General features: G+C 34.8%; 1 protein-coding gene across 3 annotated transcripts in view; it reads right to left on the bottom strand.

Moving 5' to 3' along the window:
• Nucleotides 1-329: 329 nt before the first annotated feature.
• Nucleotides 330-25,014, bottom strand: part of LOC140641448 (uncharacterized) — a 167,458-nt gene continuing 142,773 nt past the window's right edge. For all 3 annotated transcript variants that reach the window (XM_072841346.1, XM_072841337.1, XM_072841349.1), the window contains one exon: nucleotides 330-466. The gene's annotated coding sequence lies outside the window, so the exon portion shown is untranslated. The remainder of the gene's footprint in view (nucleotides 467-25,014) is intronic.

The following is a 25,014-nucleotide window of genomic DNA, read 5'->3' as shown; positions in this document are numbered from 1 at the left end:
CAGCTAACATTAAATACTCCAGAACTGGTAATTTAATATAGAATCTATCTCTAGTGTTATTCAGATTAATTACTTTACCCAATGAAGCTACTTGTAGTTTTAATTAAATCATTTAATGTTAGCAAAAGTTAAGTAGATATTTTTGAAATAAAAGCATAATATGCAAATTTATCTTTAATCACACCACAATTTTTACTTAATTTGTTATGATTCATTTTATGATTCTGTGGTTCTCTTTATTTGTGAAGTGCTTGGCTATTAGGTTCTAGAAAAATAAAGTTTTTTTTGGTTGTTTTTTTCTTTTTTTTTTATTTATGAAAATACACACACAGAGAGAGGCAGAGACAGAGGCAGAGGGAGAAACAGGCTCCATGCAGGGAACCCAACGTGGGACTTGATCGCGGGTCTCCAGGATTATGCCCTGGGCCAAAGGCAGGCGCCAAACCACTGTGCCACCCAGGGATCCCTGAAAAATAAAGTTTTTATAATATCTAATATCTGATAGGCCTATTAGAACAATTAAAATTTAAAAGATTTGTATAACATTACATTCTTGAAATACAAGATAATTTCAAAATATATCACACAGCAAATACTAGGATATGCATTGCTTAGTCAATTCTATATGATTATAATTTAGAAAGAAACATATATTTTTCTGTAATAGTATATCTTTCCTTATAAATAAAACCAATTTTATAAATCCACGTCAAAATCTATAATAAAGTATCATTAAATGTAAAGTGTTTGATATTACTTAATTACATGGCATATTTTTGCATCAAATTTTCTAAAATCTGTACATTACTTAGATTAACTAAACTAATAATTTGATATAGTATATTATCACCACTAAATTCTTAAATTAGGATTTCATTATTGGGTGCATTACGTAGGGGATATTGCAATACATTGCATACACTTACAAATCCATGGTCACAATCATATTTTAAGAGGTGTGGTTTTAATTTTTTTCTGTTTATTCCTTTATAGCTTTCTAAAAACTTTTGATCTCTTACTTTAACCCAAAAGTCTTTTTCTTCTTGATTTTACTACTCTGACTGTCTTAGTTTATTGTGATGACTTTATTTTTTACACTACTTGGAACCTGAGAAAAGATAAGTTATTGCTGCTACTTAATACAGAGATTTTGAAATAAGCATTCATACTGCAAGATGTCTGAAAATTTTTTTTTTTAAGATTTTATTTATTTATTTATGATAGTCACACAGAGAGAGACAGAGAGGCAGAGACACAGGCAGAGGGAGAAGCAGGCTCCATGCAGGGAGCCCGATGTGGGATTCGATACCGGGTCTCCAGGATCGGCCCCGGGCCAAAGGCAGGCGCCAAATCGCTGCGCCACCCAGTGATCCCGATGTCTGAAAATTTAAACTGTTCATTTAGTGGAGAAGGACATTTAACACCTTGGAAACATAATTTAACCCTTGTTAAATGAGAGAAAAGGGGATATAAAATATTTCTCTGAGATTTTAAGAATGCTTCAAACTAGAATGAAATAGGTAATTGTAGCAGAATGTATCATCAAATAACCAAGCTTATTTCTTTGCTCTCCAGTTTTTCTTGGCCTTTGTTGCCATTTATATAGGGCCCTATGATTTTATTTTAGCAAATAAAATAAGAATGGAAATGTGTGTGTAAACTCCAAAGTTGGCCCTAGATTTCCAGACCATTTTTTTCCTTCCTTCCTTTCTTCCCTCCTTCCTTCCTCCATTTTTATCTTTCTATCCTTTCTTTCTATCCTTCATCCCCTCTTTTTAAAACAGTTATGCACTTCTAAAAATATAGTACACTTTATTTTGTATTCCTCTGAGTTTCTAATCTAAACTCCTTCCTGTGAGATAAATCATTATAAATATCTCTTTCTTGGATCTGCAATTTTATTTCATTCTTTTTTATCATTTCTGTCTTTTAACACCATAAGAATTCCAGAAGATATTCTGATGATTCAAGCTTCTCTCATGCTATTCTTGCTTTCTTTCTACTCAGTTTTCCTTCTCTTCATGTTAAATATTATTTTAATGAGACTCCTCAAATTTCTATGCTCAAAATTTATTGTATTTTCTCAAGGCACCCTGTTCTGTTCCTTTACCAAATGGACACATTTTAATCTATATATTTGTTTACATAAAATTTATATCTTTTATTAAAATGTATATTCTGTGAGGCCAGGTAAAATTTTTTTTCTCATGACTAGTGAATGGCTAGGAACATGTAGACAATATATTTACTCTGGTAAATGTTATAGAGCACTTTATAGCTATACAGTAAAATGCAACTGAATTTGGTTTCTATTATTTACAGTACGCTAACCATATTTAATCTAATTGACTATGGTTACATTTTGAGTTTGCATATATGTTACCAAAACACTCTCCAACCACCTTTCACAATTATATTTACTCCGTTAATTATAAATTGACATATGAAAAAGTTGAGTCTTCAGCATATTTTTAAAAAATCAATGAAAAGTTCAAAAGTGTATGTCATGAATTTATCTTTGGGTAACTCTGAAGAAATCTTAGAAACAATAATTTTTGTTCCTGTTAGCCAAACATATGAACCAGGAATAGCTTAGAAAAATAAGAAATATTATTAAGCATTGGTTGAAGCTTCATGTTTATGTTTCTTATCCTGAATATGTGTTCCTAAATGCCCAACAATAAAGGATGAAAGTGTTGCTTTTCGCTTTCATGAACCTCATACAACAAAAAAACAAAAGGCCAATTCGCTTGACTAATTTTCAGATGGAAATTCTATAATCTAGTTTAAACATCAAGTGGAAAAGAGAAATTATAAATCTCTATCAACCTTGTTAGTCTGGAAAGGGTATCAATAGGTTATTTTTCATTGAAGATATACTTTTTCCATTAACTTTAAAATTTGGCTTGGTGTTCTTAAAATGTTAACTCTTTTTCAGTGTTACTTATAAATGATCCTTTCCAGAGTAGTCTGCATGTGACAGGAGAAAAGGAAGTAGATTGTGCATTTGATTCTTTAGGAGCTACATAAAAGATATGCTATGCTAGAATTATATATATATATATATAATTATTATATATATTATATTACATATTATATTATATATTTATATATTATATATGTTATATATTTATATATTATATTATATATATAATAAGCTTATATAATATATAAGCATATATACATGTGTGTACATTAACTTTTGCTATTAGCAAAGATATAACAGATCAAGGGATAAGAAAAGAAGTGCTTTTTTTTAGTCTACAAATTTATTTTTTCTTACTTTCTACTTTTTTTAATATTTTATTTATTTATTCATGAGAGACAGAGAGAGAGAGAGGCAGAGACACAGGCAGAGGGAGAAGCAGTTTCCATTAGGGAGCCCAGTGTGGGACTTGATCCCGGGACTCCAGGATCAAGTCCCCTGAGCGGAAGGCAGAGGCTTAACTACTGAGCCATCCAGGCATCCCTCTTACTTTATACTTTTAATATTTTCCTAGATTTATTGAGAAATAATTGACATATAACATTATGTAAGTTTAAGGTGTACAACCTATTAATTTGGAAAATATATGTTTTGCAAAATGATTACCACCAAAACATTAACGAAAACCTCCATCACATCACATACCTACTTTTGTTTTGTAGTGAGAATATTTAAGATCTACTCCTTTAGCAAGTTCAATGTATATAACCCAGTATTATCAACTATAATCACCATGCTGTACATTAGATCCTTAGGATTTATCTGTCTGATAACTGGAAATTTGTACATTTTGACCAACATCTCCCAGTCTCCCACATTCCCAGCCCTTGCTAAACACTATCGTACTCTGTCTCTATAAGCTCAGTTTTGTTAGATTCCATATTTAAGTGAGATCATACAATATTTGTCTTTCTTTGTCTGGCTTATTTCACTTAATATAATGTCTTCAATGTCCATCCATGTTGTCACAGATGGCAGAAATTTCTTCTTTTTTAGATAAGAATATTATTCCATTACACACACACACACACACACACACACACACACACACTGCATACACCCACACATACACCTCACATTTTCTTTTGGAACATGTGGATCACAGATCCATTCATTTCTTGACAGATGTTTAGGTTGTTTCTGTATCTTGACTATTGTGAATAATGCTGCAAAGAACATGGAAGAAAATATATTACTTTGAGGTCCTATTTTCATTTCCTTTTGATATATACTCAGAAGTGAAATCCTGAATAATGTGGCAGATCTATTTTTAATTTTTTGAGGAAACTATATTTTGGTTATGTCAGTTGTAATGTCTCCTCTTTCACTTCTGATTTTATTCATTTGAATCTTCTGTCTTTTTTTCTTAGGTAGTCTCTGCAAAGGTTTGCCAATTTTGTTTATCTTAAAAACATGATCTTAATTTCATTGATCCTTTTTTAATTGTTTTTTGGGGTCTCTATTACATTTGTCTCTTCTCTGATCTTAGTTATTTCTTTCTTTTTGACAACTTTTGGTTTAGTTAGTTGTTTTGTTTTGTTTCTTTGTTTTAGTTCCTTGCAGCATAAAACTAGTTTAAGATTGTTCATTTTCGGGCAGCCCGGTGGCTCAGTGGTTTAGCACCTGCCTTTGGCCCAGGGCGTGATCCTGGAGACCCGGGATCAAGTCCCACGTTGGGCTCCCTGCATGGAGCCTGCTTCTCCCTCTGCCTGTGTCTCTGCCTCTCTCTTTCTCTCTGTGTCTCTCATAAATAAATAAAATCTTTAAAAAATTATTAAAAAAAAGATTGTTCTTTTCCTTAGGGTAGATATTTATCCTTATAGACTTCCTGCTCAGACTGCCTTTGCACCATCCCAAAGGTGATATGTTTTGCTTTCATTTTCACTTGTTTTAATATATGTTTTTAATTTTCTTTTGATTTCTTCTTTAATATGTTGGTTTCAAAAGTGTATTATTTAATTTATATACATTTGCAAATTTTCAAGGTTCCTCCTGTTAATTGATTTCTATTTTCATACCACTTTGATTGAAAAAGATACTATAGAACCAATATTCTTAAATTGGTTAAGGCTTGTTTTATTTCCCAACATATAATCTATACTGGAAAATGTTTCTTGTGATTTGAGAATAATGTATTTCTTGCTGCTGTTGGATGGAATGTTCTGTGTACACGTTAAAGCCATTTGGTCTAACGTATGGTTCAATTCCAATGTTTTTTTGGTTTTCTATCTAGATGATATATCCATTGTTAAAATTAGAGAATTAAAGGTCCTTTCTATTTTGTAGTGTTGTCTAGTTCTCCCTTCAAATCTGCTAGTATTTGCTTTAATAAATTTATTTGTTTGATATTGCATACATGTACAGTTGACATTTGAACAAGGGTTTTAATTGTGTAGGTCCACTTATAGGCAGATTTTTTTGTAAATACAGTACTATATATATTTTATCTTCCTTATAATTTTCTTAGTAACATTGGGTGTTCAGATCTCTTGGGTCTTATTTAGACCTTCTTACTTTATAGTAAAAATATAGTATATAATACATATAACATGAAAATGTTCATCAACTGTTTATGCTACCAATAAAGTTTTGGTAGTTTGTATTTTTCTAGGAATTTGTCCTTTCTTCCTGATTGTCCAGTGTGTTGGCATATAATTTTTCCTAATATTCTTTTATGATTATTTGTATTTCCTGTGATGTTGGTTGTGATCTCTTCTCTTTCCATACTTGGTTTTATTTATTTGGGTCCTTTCTCTTTTCTTTTTCATAAGTCTAAGAATTTATCAATTTTATCAATTCTTTCAAAGAACCAGCTCTTAGTTTCGTTGATATGTTCTACATTTTTGTTTTTCTCTATATGGTTTATTTCTGCTGCAACCTTTATTATTTCCCTTCTTATACTGGCTTTATGCTTTATTTGCTGTTCCTTTTCTAACTCCTTACAAAAAAAAATATCCCCTTTAATATTTTTTACAGACCTGGTTTAATGGATAAATAATTCCTTTAGTTTTTGTTTGTCTGGGAAACTCTTTATCTCTCTTTTTATTCTGAATGGCAGTCATATTCCATAAAGTATTCTTGGTTGCATATTTTTCCCCATTCAGCATGTTGAATGTCTCATGCCACTCTCTTTTGGCCTGTCAAGTTTCTGTAGATAGATCCGCTGCACATCTGATATTTTTTCCCCTTGCAGTTTAGGGATTTCTTTTCCCTTGCTACTTTTAGGATTCTTTCCTTTTCTCTATGTTTTAAAGTTTTTACTATCATATGTCTTGGCATTGGCTAGCTTTTGTTGAATTTGATGGGAGCTCTCTATGACACTCGAATTTTGATGTTTATCTCCTCCTCCAGATTAGAAAAGTTTTAGCTAGAATCTGCTCAAATAAACTTTCTGTTTTTCCTCCCTATTTTTCTTCTGGGATTCCTATGATATGAATATTATTAAGCCTTATGGTGTCACTGAGTTTCCTAAATATATATTTGTGATCCAATACTTTTCTTTCCATCTTCTTTTCAGCTTCATTATTTTCCAAAATTTTATCTTCTGTATCATTGATTCATTCCTCTTTGTCCATCCTCAATGTCATTATATACAGTCAGTTTTACATCTCAGTTATAGTTTTTTGTTTGTTTTGTTTTTAGCCTGACTAGTGTTTAGTTCTTTTATCTCTGTATTAATGGATTCTCTAGTGTCTTCTATGCTTTTCCCCAGCCCTACTAGTATCCTTATGATTGTTGTTTAAATTCCAGTTCAGGCATATTATATCTGTTTTAATTTGATACCTCACCATGACCTCTTCATGTTCTCTCTTTCAGGGTGAATCCCTCCATTTGGTATTTTGTCTAGGTCACTGTGTGTGTGTGTGTGTGTGTGTGTGTGTGTGTGTTAGGAAAGCCTTTTATATTTCCTGCTCCTGAGAGTAATGGCTATATTAAGAAGAGGTTCTATACTGTCCAAGGCCTGCCACTTCAGGAAGTATTTCACAGTTTGTACTCTGCTACTGTGTTTTGGCTGCTCTTTCCCTTGAGGTCAATTCTCTGCAGTTTCTCCTTGCCTGCAGTAGGGAGTATTTGGACCGTTTCCAGTATGTGGCATTTTAAATAGGTGTGCTTTGGTCTGCTTCCTAAAATAAGCCTAATTCTATTTCCATTAGATCTGAAGTTTTGTAGTATTCTATGATCAGTAGACTTAGGGTGGGGAAGGGAACAGGGTGGTTAGTGCTGGCCTTCTGAGGGAGGGGCCTGCTGTGCTGATTCTAAGGCTCACTTGCCCTAGTAATGATGCACCTGCAGGGTGCAGTAGGGTGAGGCATTGTGTAAGTGGTTCCAGCCCCCACTGAAGAATGCTGTGTTGCCCACTAAAGCCTGTTTCTGTTGATAGGTGGGGGGAAATGGTATCACTCTGCTCTCTCCATCAGGGAGATGAGAGACTGCAGCTATTCAGGAAGCCTTCACAGAAGAACAATCTCCCTTCTTATGTTCCAGGTTCCTTCAGAACTCTGCTTTAGTCATCTGTGTCTGAGCCATCTACAGGCCAGGCAGTGCAGTACTCCTCTTGTGTTTTATCTCAGGTGCATGACTGGATTTCAAAAACTGTAAATTAGAAGATCCCAGTGCAGCACAGACCCATGCTGATCCTCTGGAGGAGGGTCTCACTCTGCTGTGACTGGTGCCTATTTGTCCTGGAAAAGCAGTTGCATGACTGCATAGAAGTTGAGAGTTTTCAGGAAACCACAGCCAAAATCTGGATTCCATGTCAGCTGCCTCAGGCAGGTAAGTCTGCTGCTATGTTAATTAATGGAGCCACTCACTGGTGCCTATCATGTCTTTTGTCCCCTGAGAGACAGAGTTTACCTCTCCCAAATGCACTCCACAAAGGGGAACTGTTTCTCCCAGTGCAACCCAGGTAATCTTGAGACCATGCTGTCTGCTCCCAAATCTAAGTCCTCTCCACCCCCCACCCCCACCCCCCACAGGAGCACTGCTAAGGCAGCCAGGCACAATCCCCAGTGACAGTGTGGACTTCTTTCAGACTTTGAGCACCACTCTTATAAAATCTTGTGATAATCAGCCCCTCTTATTTTTGCAGTCAGTGGTTTTGGGGAAGAGTTTTTGTGCAATCCCATGCACACTGCTTTTTGTGTCTCTCTCTGATCAGGGCTCGCTCCTGCCTGCAGCACACACAATTCTTTTCTCCCTCAAATCAACTCTCTGCAGATCCTACTTTCCACCATGTGGCCATTTTTCTCTCTGTAGATGTACAGTTTGTTCTCAGTCCTCAGAGTGATTCCTTGGGTGTTCAGAATGATTTGATATTTATCTAGCTGTTTTTGAGGAATGAGACAAGCATAGGGTCCCCCTACTACTCTACCATCTTAACTCCTCTGTCTGATGTATTGGATTTGAAATAGTAGTCACCTTCTCCAGTCTTTAATAACCTCTTTCAGGGCAGAAATACTTTGTATCAGCCCTGGTAGAGATTCTAAGACTTATTTAGACCTTTATAGACAAACTTTTTCTACACTCCTTGCTTCCTCTTGTGGCAGAATTTTAAACTTATCAGCCTTCACTGGATCTTGCAACAGACTAGAGTCTTCCAACTTTATGCCCAGGCTCACTTGCTATCTGACAAAGCCCTCTCATGCCACCATTGATAGTGAGCACAGAGACCTGACTATCTGATAATGAGGGATGGGTTATAGATGAGACACATGGAACACTAAGGGTGCCTGTGGTCCAGTTGGAAAGATCCATCAGAGAGGTTTTCCCAGCAGGTTGTAGGTAGGGGAATGAGTGATGTATTTAAATAAAAATGTTGCTTTTACCCACTCCCATGCATCCAAAGTCATTTTTTGTGGGCTCACAGAAGGCTGGAACATCATTGGAAACTAGACTTCAATAAAAGCTCTTGTCTTTGAGTGACCATCTAAGTTAGTGTTATCCAGGAGCTCATGTATCATGGCAGATAGGCTAGAGCTCATTCATGGGCCACTGAAGAGACTATAGCCTACACTGAGGTCTGTCTGCCTATTATCTGATACATAGGTGGGCAAGACTTCCTCTAGGTCCTTTGGTATTTGTTGTTGAATCCCATAGATCTCTTAAAGGCACTTTGGTCTGTGGGAAGATGCTGAATTTTTGTTGGTAGGGAGCAAAAATGAGGGAGATCTTATTTTGCCATGGTGCTGATGTCACTCCTCTTGCTTTCTCTTAAATATACACAATTAACTTAAATATATTCAAACTGGATTGCCACATTCCTATCAAAAATAAAATATATGCATGTATTCCATCATTTCCTCTACTGCATTGACATTTGAAACATTTTAATTTATTCCATCTTTACATCAATTAAATTTAACATATTTTATTTCATTTACCTTACAAACCAATGTTTGCAAGTGAATTTATTTTTCAGGCATATCAATAAAATGTTTATGGCTTATAAATGCTATTTCCTTTTCCTTTTCCTTTTAATGTATAAAGGTTTGGTAACAATATAATCAAAAAGAAATGAGTGTAACTATTCGCAAATGGCATTTCAATGCCATGTAGACATTGAATGCTATAGTTTATTCTAATGGGAAGGTTTCAGACACTACTCTTCTCTGCATGAACTTCCAAGACCATAATTCTCTAGCCCAATCCCAAAGTAGTAAAGTATCATGAGTGAAGAAAACTACAATCTAAAGTGTATATACTCAGAACCCCTGGGTGGCTCAGTGGTTTGACTCCCACCTTTGGCCCAGGGCTTGATCCTGGAGTCCCGGAATCCAGTCCCACGATGGGCTCCCTGTGTGAAGCCTGCTTCTCCCTCTGCCTGTATCTCTGCCTCTCTCTCTCTCTCTCTCTCTCTCATGAATAAATAAAAATATATAAAAAAATTATTTAAAAAAGTGTATATACTCAGGGGCTCCCTCCATCTCTGACTGCCAGGCTCCCGGAAGATGTAAAGGGTTTTAGCACCAAATATGTTTAGGGGCAATTTGGTTCTGCCCTTTGGGGATTTTCACCTGTGACCTTTTGATTCTACTACTGGGGTAGATCAATGTAGACGTTTGTGCTCAGAATGCAAATTTCTGTAGATTTTACTCTCTTCTCCAATCCTAAAGACAAGCCCTTTTCTTGAGACTTTTGGACATTACAAAATATTTTATCCCTTACAGATAATATCTTCACTTTGAATGACTGAGAAAGCCAATTCTTTTTTCACATTTTAATATATTCACATCACTCAATTGCCTTAGGTTTTAAATCCTTCAGGCAAGTGCTTTAAGCAAGCAATTCCATACCTGCAATCACTGTATCATCTTAAAAGGTATTTCATGCAAAATATATAAGTTATGCTGATATTTAACTTAAATAATGTCTTCAAAGTATTTTTTACCATAGTTTGGCCATTTAAAATGACTCTAAGAAAGTAAGCAACTATGATAATATTTCCTCTCTTTTCCAACCTGGAGCAAACATTATTTAATAGGGATTTTCCTTTGCAGTCAATATACTTGAATAGTATTTCTTACAGAAAAGTGTCTGTAGCAATGTCTCACTTTCTCCTCTTTTTTTTTTTGATGAAAAACTAATATAATATTTTGTATGCCTGCTAAAAATGGCCAAATTTGCCCAAATTGGCAGCCACAGTAATGACTATTATTCTCTAAACTACTGATACAAAACCTTAGATATCTTTCAATACTTTGTGGGCCTAAATCATATTCTTGTATGTTGGTTTCTTTCTGTCTCTGAGCTGAGAGTAATTTTCTTGTTTGTAATAGTATCTTAGAAGTGAGCCAAGTATGGACCATGGATCATCTTGACAGGTTTCTGCCTGCTTTAGAAAGTGAATGATTCCTGAAGAGTCAATGAACCAATAGGAAAAAGAACAATGCCCCTTTCTGTTACATTTGAGCTTACAATGGGAGGAGATGTCCTGAACTAAATTTATCATTAGAAAGATTTTTTTTTCTTTTTCCCTTTTTTTTTTTTTTTTGAAAGATTTTTTTTTTCCTGGTAATATTGATTTGACCAAAGTGCCAGGAACTGATGTCTATGTGGGAGCCTATGAGATTTTAAGACTGAGAATTCATTACCCCAATCACCAAAGGTCAGCATTGACTCTTTAAAACAAAACAAAACAAAACAAACTACAGCTACTGTAAATGAAGCTTAAGGCCAAAGCTAGACAGAAATCAAAAAAGAAATGACATGTCACTATATTAAGCTAAATTTATCCTTATTCGAGTTCTCTTCCCTTCCTCCTCCCTTTATCATAATATCTACAGGCACACAAACTAAGAAAAGCATCTTTTATAGGGGAAAAATGTTCATACACCTGAAAAAGGAATGTAGCTCTTGATTCAGGACTCATGCTGATGTGCTTAAGAAAGATTTCTTAACACCTATTCACCCTTTCTCAAGCTTGTACCCATGATGGATATAATACTTTTATAAAGACCCAAATCATTCTCAAAGTTAAATAAAAATGATCTCTTTAAAGTCTGCCTGTCCTGTTAATTTGTGCTACCCTGGGTCTTTCTTCTCTTCATCACTGAGATGACTCTTGTGCCTAGAAACACCTGTCACAACATGGTCACTATTTTATACCAATGTTATCCATTATTTGAAGCCCTGATTGACAAAAGAAACAAACCCACTCAAAGAAGAGATTTAGTGCACACTAGAGATATGAATTAAGGGTTCTCTACACTCTTGAAAATGTTCTATATTTTCTAGGCATTTAGCTTATCTTTTAAAAAACAAGCAAAAAATATCATTAACTATCCTTGCCCTCAACAACTATTCCTTCTGATTCAGTCAAGTCTTAAGTATTGAGCCACATTGTTCAAAGATCAGCACAGATTATAAATTAAGAAATGTGGGCATTATTTTTATTTTATATGAAAGTATGCCATTGTTCATACAAGGAACTTAGAGAGGTAAGATTCACTCATAATTTAAACATAAATGTAATTATTTGAAAATAGATAAGAGAAACTAAATACCGTTATATAATAGGGGTAATTTAGATTCAGTTGAAACAAGTTGTAATATCTGTTTATGTATAAACATTTTTTGCATCACAGTAATAAGGGTAGGACAGCGAGAAAATTATTTATTTCATAATTGTACCAAGAGGACTATCTCTTTGAAAATACTTCTACATTAGTACATATAAATGGGATTCCAACATCCACACATATATGTGCATTGTTGAGCAACATAAATATAAATGTTTAAGCATTTTTCATGCCCTATCAAAGCTTCAAATCTAAGCACAGTATTAAATATTTCACCTAGCACAGTCAAGGAACTAATAATTTCCTATTTAATATTTTTACTAAATAAGTTTAATTGATCTTAATATTCATCCTGCTAAAGAATAAAACTTAAAGACAAATTTTAAGGCAAAAATAAATAAGAATATAAGTAAATACAGTTATATATGTAGGTAAATAAATAGGTTAATGCATACATACATATATGGGGCAGTCATTATACTTGACACATTGACACTTGAAGTTAATTCCTAGATTCTGTTTATTGCCAGCTGTTTTTCAATGTAATTTTTCCTTAGTTTAACTTGTGGTATCTTAATTTGATATGCTATCGTTAGTTACTTACATTTTTTTTCTTGAATAATATAGTTTCTATTTGACATAGAATTAACTCAATTTACATTACTTTCTTTTCTTAAAAAATATGCAGAACTTAAATATTTCTTTGTGACTTAAAGTTGAAACATTAACATTAATAATATTACTATGCTTTTGTACAGTGACTCACTTAAGGAGCTCTGAGACCTTACAAATTACTTCATTCTGGCATAAATTATACTATACCAATATGATTTTTACTATTTTATTTTTTCCTTTAATTATCTGTTATGCTACTTCTTGGTATGTGAGTTCATGCGTGTATATGTGTGTATGTATAATACAATTACTGAGTAAAACTGTAAGGATAAAGTTTCTTTGCAAAAGTAAAAATAAAATAAATGCTTTTGGAGAGCCATTATAGCCTAGGATTTCTTAAAACAAATTTTGCACTTTCTAGTTCTTAGATGAATATAGAACAGATAATTCAGTCTTCCATAAACATGAAGTGAATTAACATAAGACAAGAAATGCAACTATAGAGCACTATTAAAATCATGACTCAGATAAGGACTGACTAGATTTCAAAGTGAGAAAAAACAGGTAAAAATAATTTATAATCAAAATTAATCTTAAATTTTGCTTAAGAATGCATTACAACAGAGACTGGAATTCTTTTTTTTTTTTTTTAAGATTTTATTTATTTATTTGAGAGAGAGAGACAGAGCATGAGCACAGTGGGGAGTAGCAGAAGGACTGAGGGCTAGCGACAGGGAGAAGCAGACTCCCCACTGGGCAGGAACCCTGACATGGGACATAGACTGGCCTTCTTGCTCTTAACAAGTCTAACTATAACCATTTCTTCTATTAGTACTAGAATCTTTCTTTCTTTCTTTCTTTCTTTCTTTCTTTCTTTCTTTCTTTCTTCTTTCTTTCTTTCTTTCTTTCTTTCTTTCTTTTTTCTTCCTTTCTTTCTTTTTCTTTCTTTCTTTCTTTCTTTCTTTCTTTCTTTCTTTCTTTCTTTTCTTTCTTTCTTCTTTCTTCTTTCCTTTCTTTTTTTCTTCCTTCCTTCCTTCCTTCCTTCCTTCCTTCCTTCCTTCCTTCCTTTCTTTTTCTTTATTTTAGTAAAGGACCAGATAACATAATTCATATGCAAGTTGAGGAAATAAAAATAAGTAACTTTTGTGGTGGAACAATATTCAGGGTGAAAAAAATTCTTGCAAAGTACTAAAAACCAGTAAGAAACCATTTTTAATATAGTCACTTGAAATATATGTTATTATGGTTTTGTGTTTTTTTTTTTTATTTCAACTCTCTTTTGTTTGGCTAGTTCTGTTGTCAAGTACATAATCACATATAGTTCAATTTTAACACTTGCAATATGTAAACACATGCCCAGTGATGTTTATTGTATGGTCTTATGCAATAAGACCACATGGCATAGTATAGTATAGTATAGTATAGTATAGTATAGTATCTAATATAAAATCCTATTTGAAAAAATAAATTTACAGTCTTCCACTTCAGAGAGTTGGAGTAAATGTACTTTCCTCTATTCTTCCCATAAGTTAAGTCAATAAGCCCAAGATATTATATATAAAACACACATAAGGGATCCCTGGGTGGCGCAGTGGTTTGGCGCCTGCCTTTGGCCCAGGGCGCGATCCTGGAGACCCGGGATCGAATCCCACATCGGGCTTCCAGTGCATGGAGCCTGCTTCTCCCTCTGCCTGTGTCTCTGCCTCTCTCTCTCTCTCTGTGACTATCATAAATAAATGAAAATTAAAAAAAAAAAAACACACATAAGAAGACTTCTGAAAGATAAGACAAACAAGACAGATGAGCTATGGACCTGAGACCCAAGAAAAGACAGTAGCAATTTCCTTTAGTTTTTCTCTTGCCTCTTATAGTCTAGGTTTGGATCTAAAGAAGCTAGCAACTGGATATGCCAGTGAGCACAGGAGGAAACAAGGTCTTTTCTTTTCTAATCTAATAACTATAAAAGCAGGAGCCTAGAAATAAAAACTTTAAGACAATAATGCTGTACTCCAGTGAACACCCACCCCACCATATTTCCTTTTTTTTTTTTTTTTTTTTATTTACGATAGTCACAGAGAGAGAGAGAGGCAGAGACACAGGCAGAGGGAGAAGCAGGCTCCATGCACCAGGGAGCTCGACGTGGGATTCGATCCGGGGTCTCCAGGATCGCGCCCTGGGCCAAAGGCAGGCGCCAAACCGCTGCGCCACCCAGGGATCCCCCCACCATATTTCCACATGAAAATTAATACTCTAAATTCCAATCAGGAAACCTGAAAAAGAAAAAAATTAATCAAAAATCAAATAGGAAAAAACAAAATAATAAATATGACATTAATACTCAATGAAATTGAAAACAGCAACAAAGAAAAATAAGAGAAAATCAAATCATAAAGCTAGGTTTCTGAAAAGATCTACAAAATAGGTTAAACTCTAGCCAGGCCAATCAAAATGAAAGGAAAGAAAACATAAATATTACCAGATATGAAAGAGGAAGCTTCACTACTGATCACAATTAAAAGGATAATAAAAGTGGAATGCCTGGGTGACTCAGCAGTTGAGCATCTGTCTTTGGCTCAGGGCATGATCCCAGGTCGGGGGATTGAGTCTCATATCAGGGTCCCTGCATGGAGCCTACTTCTCCTTCTGTCTATGTCTCTGCCTCTGTCTCTCTCATGAATAAATAAATCTTTTAAAAAAAAGGATATAAGAGAATACTTTGAACAATTCGATGTCCACACACTTGATAGCATAAATAAAAGAAACAATTCCTTCTAAAACATGAATTATCAAATCTTATATGAGGAAAATAGATCATATGAATATATTTATTCTTTATACTTATGAAACTTTGAATAGAAATTTAATACTCTGTTGAGGGAGTGATGTCAATCATGTGAAGAGTTGGACATCCTATACGCTTCTTCAAATAAAAAATGGCAAGTATATAAATCAGAGAAAGAAGTAAAATAATCTCTTTTTGAAGATGATGGGATCTTATATTCAGAAAATCTTGAAGATAACAGAAACACACAAATTATTACAACTAATAGAGGAATTCAGTAAAGTTTAGGATACAAAATCAACATTTAAACACTTGTTGTTGCTTTGTAATACACTAAAACACATAAAATGAACAAGAAATGAAGAAAATAATCTCCAGGAGGTGTTTGGAAGATGGTGGCAGAGTAAGAGGATCCTAGGCTGGCCTTCCCCCATGAATATGATTAGATAACTATCAAACCTTCTTAAGTACCCCAGAAATTGACCTGAAGACTGGCAGAACAAACACCACAACTAAAGGAGGTAGAGAAGAAGCTGCATCAAAGAAGGTAGAGGTACAATTTGGGAGAGAAACAGATCTTGGTCGCTGTAGTGGGAAGGCAGATATGGTTGCAGAGAAAAGCTAGAAATAGACTAACACACAGGGAAGTGCACACGCAAACAAATCCCCATAGCAATTGGCTTAGAAAGTTAGGGGGGGTCACATTTCATGAGTTCTGGCAACCAACAGGGCTTAAAGCCTGGAGTTTCAAAGGTCAGTGAGCTTGGCAGGGATAGAGTCTAGAGAGTTATATGCTGCTCTTGGGGAAAAAGCAGACAATAAACGTGTGGACATATAAATGGAAAGAGTGATTTGAAGAGTGTCTGGGACACACAATGGGGAGATTATTTGTTCATCTTGGAGTGCATCACAGAGAGGTAGCCTTCAGGGCGACATCCCTCAGGGAACAAAGGAAATGGCCAGAGCCATTTCTTCCCCCCTTTTCCTCAGTAGAAGCAGAGTACCAGATGTGGGAACCAGCACAATGCCAACACCCTCTACTTAACTTGCTTACACCAAGCCCCTCCCCCATTACCCTATGTTCAAGTGGAATCACCTACCCAGTCTAGTTTTCCTCAGTCCAAGCAAGGTGGGCCTGCTGCCCCAGAAGACCAGCCCAAACTCCTGATCATACTTCCTCTCTCAACTCAGGAGTTATGTGAGGCCTTGTTTTCAGCAGTGGTAGTGGCAAGTTTCAGTTCACAAGCAGAGCAGAACACACCTAGTTAAAACATACCACATCCAGGCCAGGAACCAAACACTGCATATAGGGAGCAAAGAGAGCCTCTGCAGATAACTACTCTGAAGGATAAACTGTCCAGGACAAAACAGGTGCACACATTGAAGACCCTCTTGACAGGGCCAGGCCCTGGAGAACAGGGAACACATAACAAGGCATGACAAGACCTCTTCTTTATAAGGCCAGTATGCTCAAGAATAGGAAATGTAGCTCACTTTCATAACACAAATAATCAGACCAGACTTAGACAAAATAATAAGATAAAGAAATTTATCTCAAATGAAATATAAAGCAAGGCCACATCCACAGATCTAAGCAAAACATATAAATAACATGCCTGATGTAGTATTTAGAGCAATGTCATAAGAATATTTGCTAGACTTCAGAAAAGAGTGGAATACATGAGTGATATCATTAACACAGAAATAAGGAATAACATAGTAGAGATAAAAGGCTCAAAATGAAATTAGAAATATGCTTGATGGAATGAAAAGCAGAATGGAAAAAGCAGAGGAACAAATTAATGACCTAGAAGATAAAGCAATGAAAAATAATCAAGCTGAACAAAAAAGAAAAAATAATTACACAAAATGAGAAGAGACATAGAGAGCAGAGCAATTTTATCAAATGTAATAACATTTTCATTACAGTAATTGCAGAAGGAAGAGAGAAAAAAGTTGGCAGAATATATATTTGAAGAAATAGCTGAAAATGTCCTTAATCTGAGGAAAAGAAACATATATCCAGATATAGGAAGCACAGAGAACCCACAAAAAGCAACAAAAGCAGATCCACATCAAGAGATATTATAATTAAAATTTGCAAAAGACAGTGATTTAAAAAAAAAAATTGAAAGCAGCAATACAAAATAAGACAGTAACAGACAGGGGAGTCCCATAAGATTACCAGGGAATTTTTCAGCAGAAACTTTTCAAGCCACAAGGTCCTGAATGGGAAAAATATGATATATTCAAGGTCCTGAATGGGAAAAATTTGCAACCAAGAATACTCTATATAGCAGGGCTATGTTTCAGAATAGAAGAGGAGATAAAGAGTTCCCCACACAAAAACTAAAGGAGTTCATGACCACTAAACCAGCCCTGCAAATAATATTAAATAAGACTCTCTGAATGGATAAAAAAAAAAGATGAAAACAACAAAGGCTAGAAAGAAACAGAGAAAATCACAAGAAACATCAACTATACAGGTAACACAGTGGCATTAAATTCATGTCTTTCGGGATCCCTGGGTGGCTCAGCGGTTTAGCACCTGCCTTTGGCCCAGGGCACAATCCTGGAATCCCAGGATCGAGTCCCACATCAGGCTCCCAGCATGGAGCCTGCTTCTCCCTCCTCCTGTGTCTCTGCCTCTCTCTCTCTCTCTCTATGCCTATCATAAATAAATCTTAAAAAAAATTCATGTCTTTCAATAATCACTCAATATAAATGGACTAAATGTTCTAATCAAAAGACATAAGGTAAAAAAAAAAAAAAAAAAAAAAAGACATAAGGTATCAAAATAGAGAAAAAAGCCAGACCCATCTATATGCTACTTACAAGGGACTCATTTTAGACCAAAGTCACCTCCAGATTGAAAGTGAGATGATGGAGAACTATCTATCATGTTAATCAACATCAGAAGAAAGCTGGAGAATCCATACTAATATCAGACAAACTGAGTTTTATTTTATTTTATTTTTCTTATTTAAATCCAATTAGCCAATATGTAGTACATTAGTTTCAGATGTAGAATTTAATAATCCATCAGTTGCACATAATGCCCAGTGCTCATCACACCACATGTCCTCTTTAATGCTCATCATCCAATTACTCCATCCCCCCACTCACCTCCCCACCAGCAATACTGATTCCTTCCTATAGTTAAAAGTCTCTCATGGTTTGTCTCCCTCTCTGATTACTGCCCATTAAGTTTTCCCTCCCTTCCCCTGTGATCCTCTGTGCTATTTCTTATATTCCACATATAAGAAAGACATGCGATAATTGTCTTTCTCTGATTGAGTTATTTAATTCAGCATAAAATCCCTCCAGTTCCATCCATGTTGATGTAAATGGTAAGTATTCATCCTTTCTGATTTTGTATTCATCCTTTTCTGCTTCTGATTCTGATTCTGATTGCTGGGCTGTAGGGTAGCTCTATTTTTAGCTTCTTTAGGAAACTGCATACTGTTTTCCAGAGTGGCTGTATCAGTTTGCATTCTCACAAAAAATGTAAGAGGGCTAACCTTTCTTTGAATCCTTGCCAACATTTTCTGAGTTGTTAATTTTAACCATTCTGACCAGTGTGAGATGATATCTCATTGTGGTTTTGATTTTTATTTTCCTGATACCAATGAGATGATATCTTATTGTGGTTTTGATTTTTATTTTCCTCATGTAGAACATATTTTTCATGTGTCTGTTATCCATTGGGATGTCTTCTTCTTCTTCTTTTTTTTTTTTTTTGGATGTCTTTTTTAAAGAATGTCTGTTCATATCTTCTGCACATTTCTTGATCGGATTATTTGTCTTTGGTTGTTGCATTTAGTAAGTTCCTTATAGATTTTGGATATTACCTTTTCATCTGACATGTCATTTGGTCTTGGTGAATAATCCACTTGAACTGTTGGGTCCTATTGGCTAGGATGTTGGTGAGAGTTTTGGCATCCATGTTCATTAAGGATTTGGTCTGTGATGGGGTCTTTCTTTAGTTTTGGACTTAAGGTAATGCCGGCCTCATAAAATTAATTTGTAAGTTTTCCTTCCATTTTTATTTTTTGAAACAGCTTCAGAAGAATAGGTAATAAATCTTCTTTAAATGTTTGGTAGAATTTCCCTGTACAGACAAAATAGATTTTAAACCAAAAACCATAACAAGAGATGAGGAAGGGAACTATATCATAATTATGGGGACTATCAAGAAAATCAATTGTAAATATCAATGCCCCCAGCTTTGGAAGAACTAAATAGATCAATCAATTAATAACAAACATAAAGAGACTCATTGATAATGATACAATAGTAGTATGGGACTTTAACACCCCACTCACAGCAAAGGAAAGATCATCTAAGCAGAAAATGAAAAAAGAAACAATGGCTTTGAATGACACATTGGACCAGATGGACTTACCAGGTATATTCACAGCATTTCATTCTAAAGCAGCAGAATATACATTCTTTTTGAGTGCACATGAGCGTTCTCCAGAATAGATCACATACTGGGTCACAAAGCAGGCTTCAAGATGTACAAAAAGATTGAGATACCATGCATATATTCAGAGCACAATGCTATGAAACTTGAAGTAAACCACAAGAAAAAATTTGGAAAGATCACAGACACATGGAAGTTAAAGAACATCCTAATAAAGAATGAATGCATTAACTAGGAAATTAGAGAAGAAATAAAAAAAAGAACATTGAAACAAATGAAAATGAAAACATGACAGTCCAAGTTTCTGGGATGCAGGGAAGGGAGTCATAAGAGGAAACTATATACTGATACAGGCCTACCTCAAGAAGCAAGAAAAGTATCAAATTCACAACCTGACCTTACACCTAAAGGAGCTAGAAAAGGAACAGCAAATAAAGCATAAAGGCAGTAGAAGAAGGGAAATAATAAATATTATAGCAGAAATAAACCATATAGAGACAAACAAAAAAGTAGAACAGATCAATGAAACTAAGAGCTGGTTCTTTGAAAGAGTTAATAAAATTGATAAATCCTTAATCAGACTTATCAAAAAGAAAAGAAAAAAGACTCAAATAAATAAAATCATGTATGAAAGAGGAGAGGTCACAACCAACACCACAAAAATACAAATAATCATAAGAGAATATTAGGAAAAATATATGCTTACAAACTGGGCAATACGGAAGTAATGGAAAAATTCCTAGAAAATACAAACTACCAAAACTGAAACAGAAAGAAATAGCAAATGTGAACAGAACCATGATCAGCAAAGGAATTGAATCAGTAATAAAAAATATCCCCAAAAAACAAAGTCCAGGGCCAATGGCTTCCCAGGCGAATTCTACCAGACATTCAAAGAAAAGTTAATACCTATTCTTCTCAAATTGTTCCAAAAAATAGAAATGGATGGGAAATGTACAAACTCCTTTTCTGAGGCCAGTATTACCTGGATTCCAAAACCAGATAGAGGCCTCACTAAACAGGAGAATTATAGGCCAATATCCTTGATGAACATGGATGGAAAATTCTCAACAAAAAACTAGCAAATAAAATCCAATAGTGTATTAAAAGAATCATTCACCATGCTCACATGTGATACATTCTTGGGCAGTAGAGGTGGTTTGATATTTGCCAAACAATCAACACGTTAATAAAAGAGGATTAAAAAAAACATGTTATCATCTCAATAGTTGCAGAAAAAAGCAGTGAACAAATACAGCATCTTTTGATAAAATCCCTCAAAAAGGTAGAGATAGGAGGAACATACCTCACATCATAAAGGCCATATACAAAAGACCCTCAGCTAATATTCTCCATGGGGAAAAACTGAGAGCTTTTCCTTTATGTTCTGGAACAAGACAGGGATGTCCACTGTCACTATTACTACTTAATATTGTACTAGAAGTCTTAGCCTCAACAATCAGACAACAGAAAAGCAATAAAAGGTGCCCAAATCAGCAAGAAGTTAAATTTTCACTATTTGCAGATGACATGATATTGCCTTTAGAAAACCCAAAGACTCCACCAAAAATTGCTAAAATGAATACATGAAGTTCCCAAGGTCTCAGGATATAAAATCAATGCACAGAAATCTGTTGCATTTCTATACGCCAATAATGAAGAAGCAGAAAGAGAAATCAAGGAATTGATCTCATTAACGATTGTACCAAAAACCCATAAGATAGCTAGGAATAAAGTTATCCATAGAAGTAAAAGATCTGTATTTTGAAAACTATAGAATATTTATGAAAGAAGTTGAAGAAATACAATCAATATTCAACAAAGCAAGAAATAATATCCAATAGGAAAAAAGACAGCCTCTTCAACAAATGGTGTTGAGAAAATTGGCCAGCCACATACAGAAGAATGAAACTGGACCACTTTCTTACTCCATACAGAAAAATAAATTCAAAATGGATGAAAGACCTAAATGTACGACTGCAAATCATCAAAATTTTAGAATAGAAAACAGGTAGCTTTCTCTTTGGCCACAGGAACTTCTTACTAGACACATCTCCAGAGGCTAGGGAAACAACAGCAAAAATTAAATAATAGGACCTCATTAATATAAAAAGTTTCTGCACAGTGAAGGAAATAATCAACAAAACTAAAAGGTAACTGACAGAATGGGAAAAGATACTGCAAATGACATATCGGATAAAGGGCTAGTTTCCACAGTCTATAAAGAACTCATTGAAATCAATACCCCAAAAATAAATAATCCAGTTAAGAAATGGGCAGAAGACATGAATAGACATTTCTCCAAAGAAGACATACAGATGTCAAAGAGACATGAAGAAAAAAATACCCAGCATCACTCATTATCAAGGAAATACAACTCAAAACCACAGTAAGATACAACCTCATACCGGTCAGAATGACTAAAAATTAACAACTCGGGAAATAACAGATGTTGGCATAGGTGTGGAGAAAGGGGCACCTCTTACACTGCTGGTGGGAATGCAAACTGGTCCATCCACTTTGGAAAACAGTACAGCAGTTCCTCAAAAGTTAAAAATAGAACCATCCTATGACACTACTAGCTATTTATCCAAAGTATACAAAAGTGCTGATTCGAAGGGATAACATCCCCTTCAATATTTATAGCAGCACTAGCAACAATAGGCAAATTATGGAAAGAATCCAAATGTCCCTTGATAGATGAATGGATAAAGAAGATATTATATATATTATGTGTATATATATATATACAAATATTACTCAGTCATCAAAAAGAAGGAAATATTGCCATTTGCAACAATGTGAATAGAATTAGAGTGTATTATGCTAAGTGAAATAAGTGAGTCAGAGAACAACTAATATCATATGATTTCACTCATATGTGGAATTTAAGAAACACAATGGGTAAACATAGGGGAAGGGAAGGAAAAATTTTAAAAAGATAAAAATAGATATGGAGGCAAACCATAAGAGATTCTTAACTATAGGGAATAAACTGAGGGTTGGTGTGGGGGAGATAAATGTGGGGATGGGCTAAATGTGTGATACGCATTAAGGAGGGCACTTGTGATGAGCGCAGAGTGTTTATATGTAAGTGATGAATCACTAAATTATACCCTTGTAACCTATACTATATGTCAATTAACTTGAATTTAAATAAAATCTTGGAAGAAAAAAATAAAGGGGGATAAAAAGAAAAAAAAATAGTGTTATTGAGATAGAGTTAACATACCATAAAAGTCATTGATGTAAAGTGATTCAGTGGGTTTTTTTTTTACTATATTCACAAGTATGTATACCATCATTACAGTCAATTTTAGACCACTTGCACTCCTCACAAACAAGCCCTAGACTACCAGTTTTTGTTTCTGTGTGTAAGGAATTTGGAAGTTGCCACTCCATTCTGACAACAAGTGAAAAGCTGAATAGTTTGAAAAATCAGCAACTCTCCTTTATAAGAGAGGGAAGGACTCAGGGCAACTACCAGTTTCAAGATTAAAGAAACAGGCAAAGAACGACTCACAGTTTACCTGAGCCTAGATTTGGGAATAGAAAGTGTAAAACCAGCGCTGGGGAAGGAAGACTCCAACTGCAGTTGACAAATTGGTAGAAGTTCAGAATGAACAATTCTGAGAGTTTAAAAACTCCGGAGGACACCAGTCATAGCCGGCACCCCACAATATTGTGAGATTTGCCTGCAAGAACTTGACCAGGTTCCTAAGAGTTAATATCTGAGAAAAATTCCCTGCTGCTTCTGGCAGGATGAGAAGAACAGGAATCATAATGAAATATCCCAGAGCAATCCATTCTTAAAAAGTCTTGCTCATAGGGAAAACTATCACCTGCAGCCAAATCAGTTGGGTATTACAGAGGCTGACTGAACTCAGGAAGGAGAATAACAAACTTTTTAGCTGGCTGTAGTCTTCCATGTGATAGAAGGGAAATACCCAACTCCAGCCCACTCTATCCCACTAAATGGGGAAGAAAAAAAATAAGAAACTTGTGAAATTCAAAGTACAGAGGCATGGGTTCATTGAATGACAGAAGTAGTCACAGAAGTAGAAAATACTTCCCCTTCCACAATACCACACAATGCATTACAGAAGGCCCATTTATAGTAATTCTGTTTCGGTCACATTATGTCTTGCTATCAAGAAAAAAATATGAGGCATATCAAAAGGGAGAAAAAAAGCCCCACACATTTTGAAGAGACAGAGCAAACATCAGAACCAATTATGTCAGAGTGTTGGAATTATCAGATCAAGAATTAAATTATGAATAATAAGCTAAAGACTTTAATGAATAAAGTAGACAGCATGTAAAAACAGATGGACAAATATGCATGGAGATTGAAATCCTAAAAAAAATGTTACTGATCAAACACTGTAACAGAAATGAAGAATATCTATAATGGGCTTATTAACTGGACATGGTTGAAGAAAGAATCCTGGGCTTGAAAATACATCAATAGAAATTCCCCAAAACTAAAAAGCGAGAACTAAGAAGCAAGAGTGAAACTAAAAACATAATTTTCAAATACTGTGGGACAACTACAAAAGGTGTAAAATATATGAAATGAGAATACCAGAGGAAGAAAAAGAGAAAGAAATAGAAGAATTATTTGGAATGATAATGAATATGAATCTTCTCAGCTTAATGTGATACAGGAAACCACAGATCAGAGATCCAGGAAGCTCAGAGAACACCAAGCAGAAAAAAATGAAAACAACAGCACAACAACAAAACTATACTCAAGCGTGTCATTTTCAAACCACAGAAAAACAAAGAAAAAGAAAAAAATCCTGAAAGAAGCCAAAGAAAAAACACTACCCACAGAGAATAAAGATAAAGATTATATCCAGTTTCTCTTCAGAGACCATCGAATCAAACAAGAGTGGAGTGAGATATTTAAAGAGTTAAGAGAAAGACCCATCAACCTAGAATTCTGTACAATGTGACATTATCCTCCAAAAGTGAAGGATAAATAGATTTTCTCAGAAAAATAAAAATTGAAGAAATTTTCGTTAGTAGACCTGCCTTGTGAAAAATGTTAAAAGAAGTTCTCCAGTTACAGAACAAATCATTCCTGATTCTACTTATACAAGATATCTAAAATAGTCAAACTTATTGAAGCAGAGAGCAGAATGATAGTTGCCAGGAGCTGATTGGAGGAGAAAATGAAGAGTTG

Source organism: Canis lupus, chromosome 10 (genome assembly GCF_048164855.1).
Source record: "Canis lupus baileyi chromosome 10, mCanLup2.hap1, whole genome shotgun sequence".
In the NCBI taxonomy this organism is placed as follows: Eukaryota; Metazoa; Chordata; class Mammalia; order Carnivora; family Canidae; genus Canis; species Canis lupus.
Note: the sequence above shows the minus strand (reverse complement) of the source record. Positions and strands in the feature narration are given on the sequence as shown.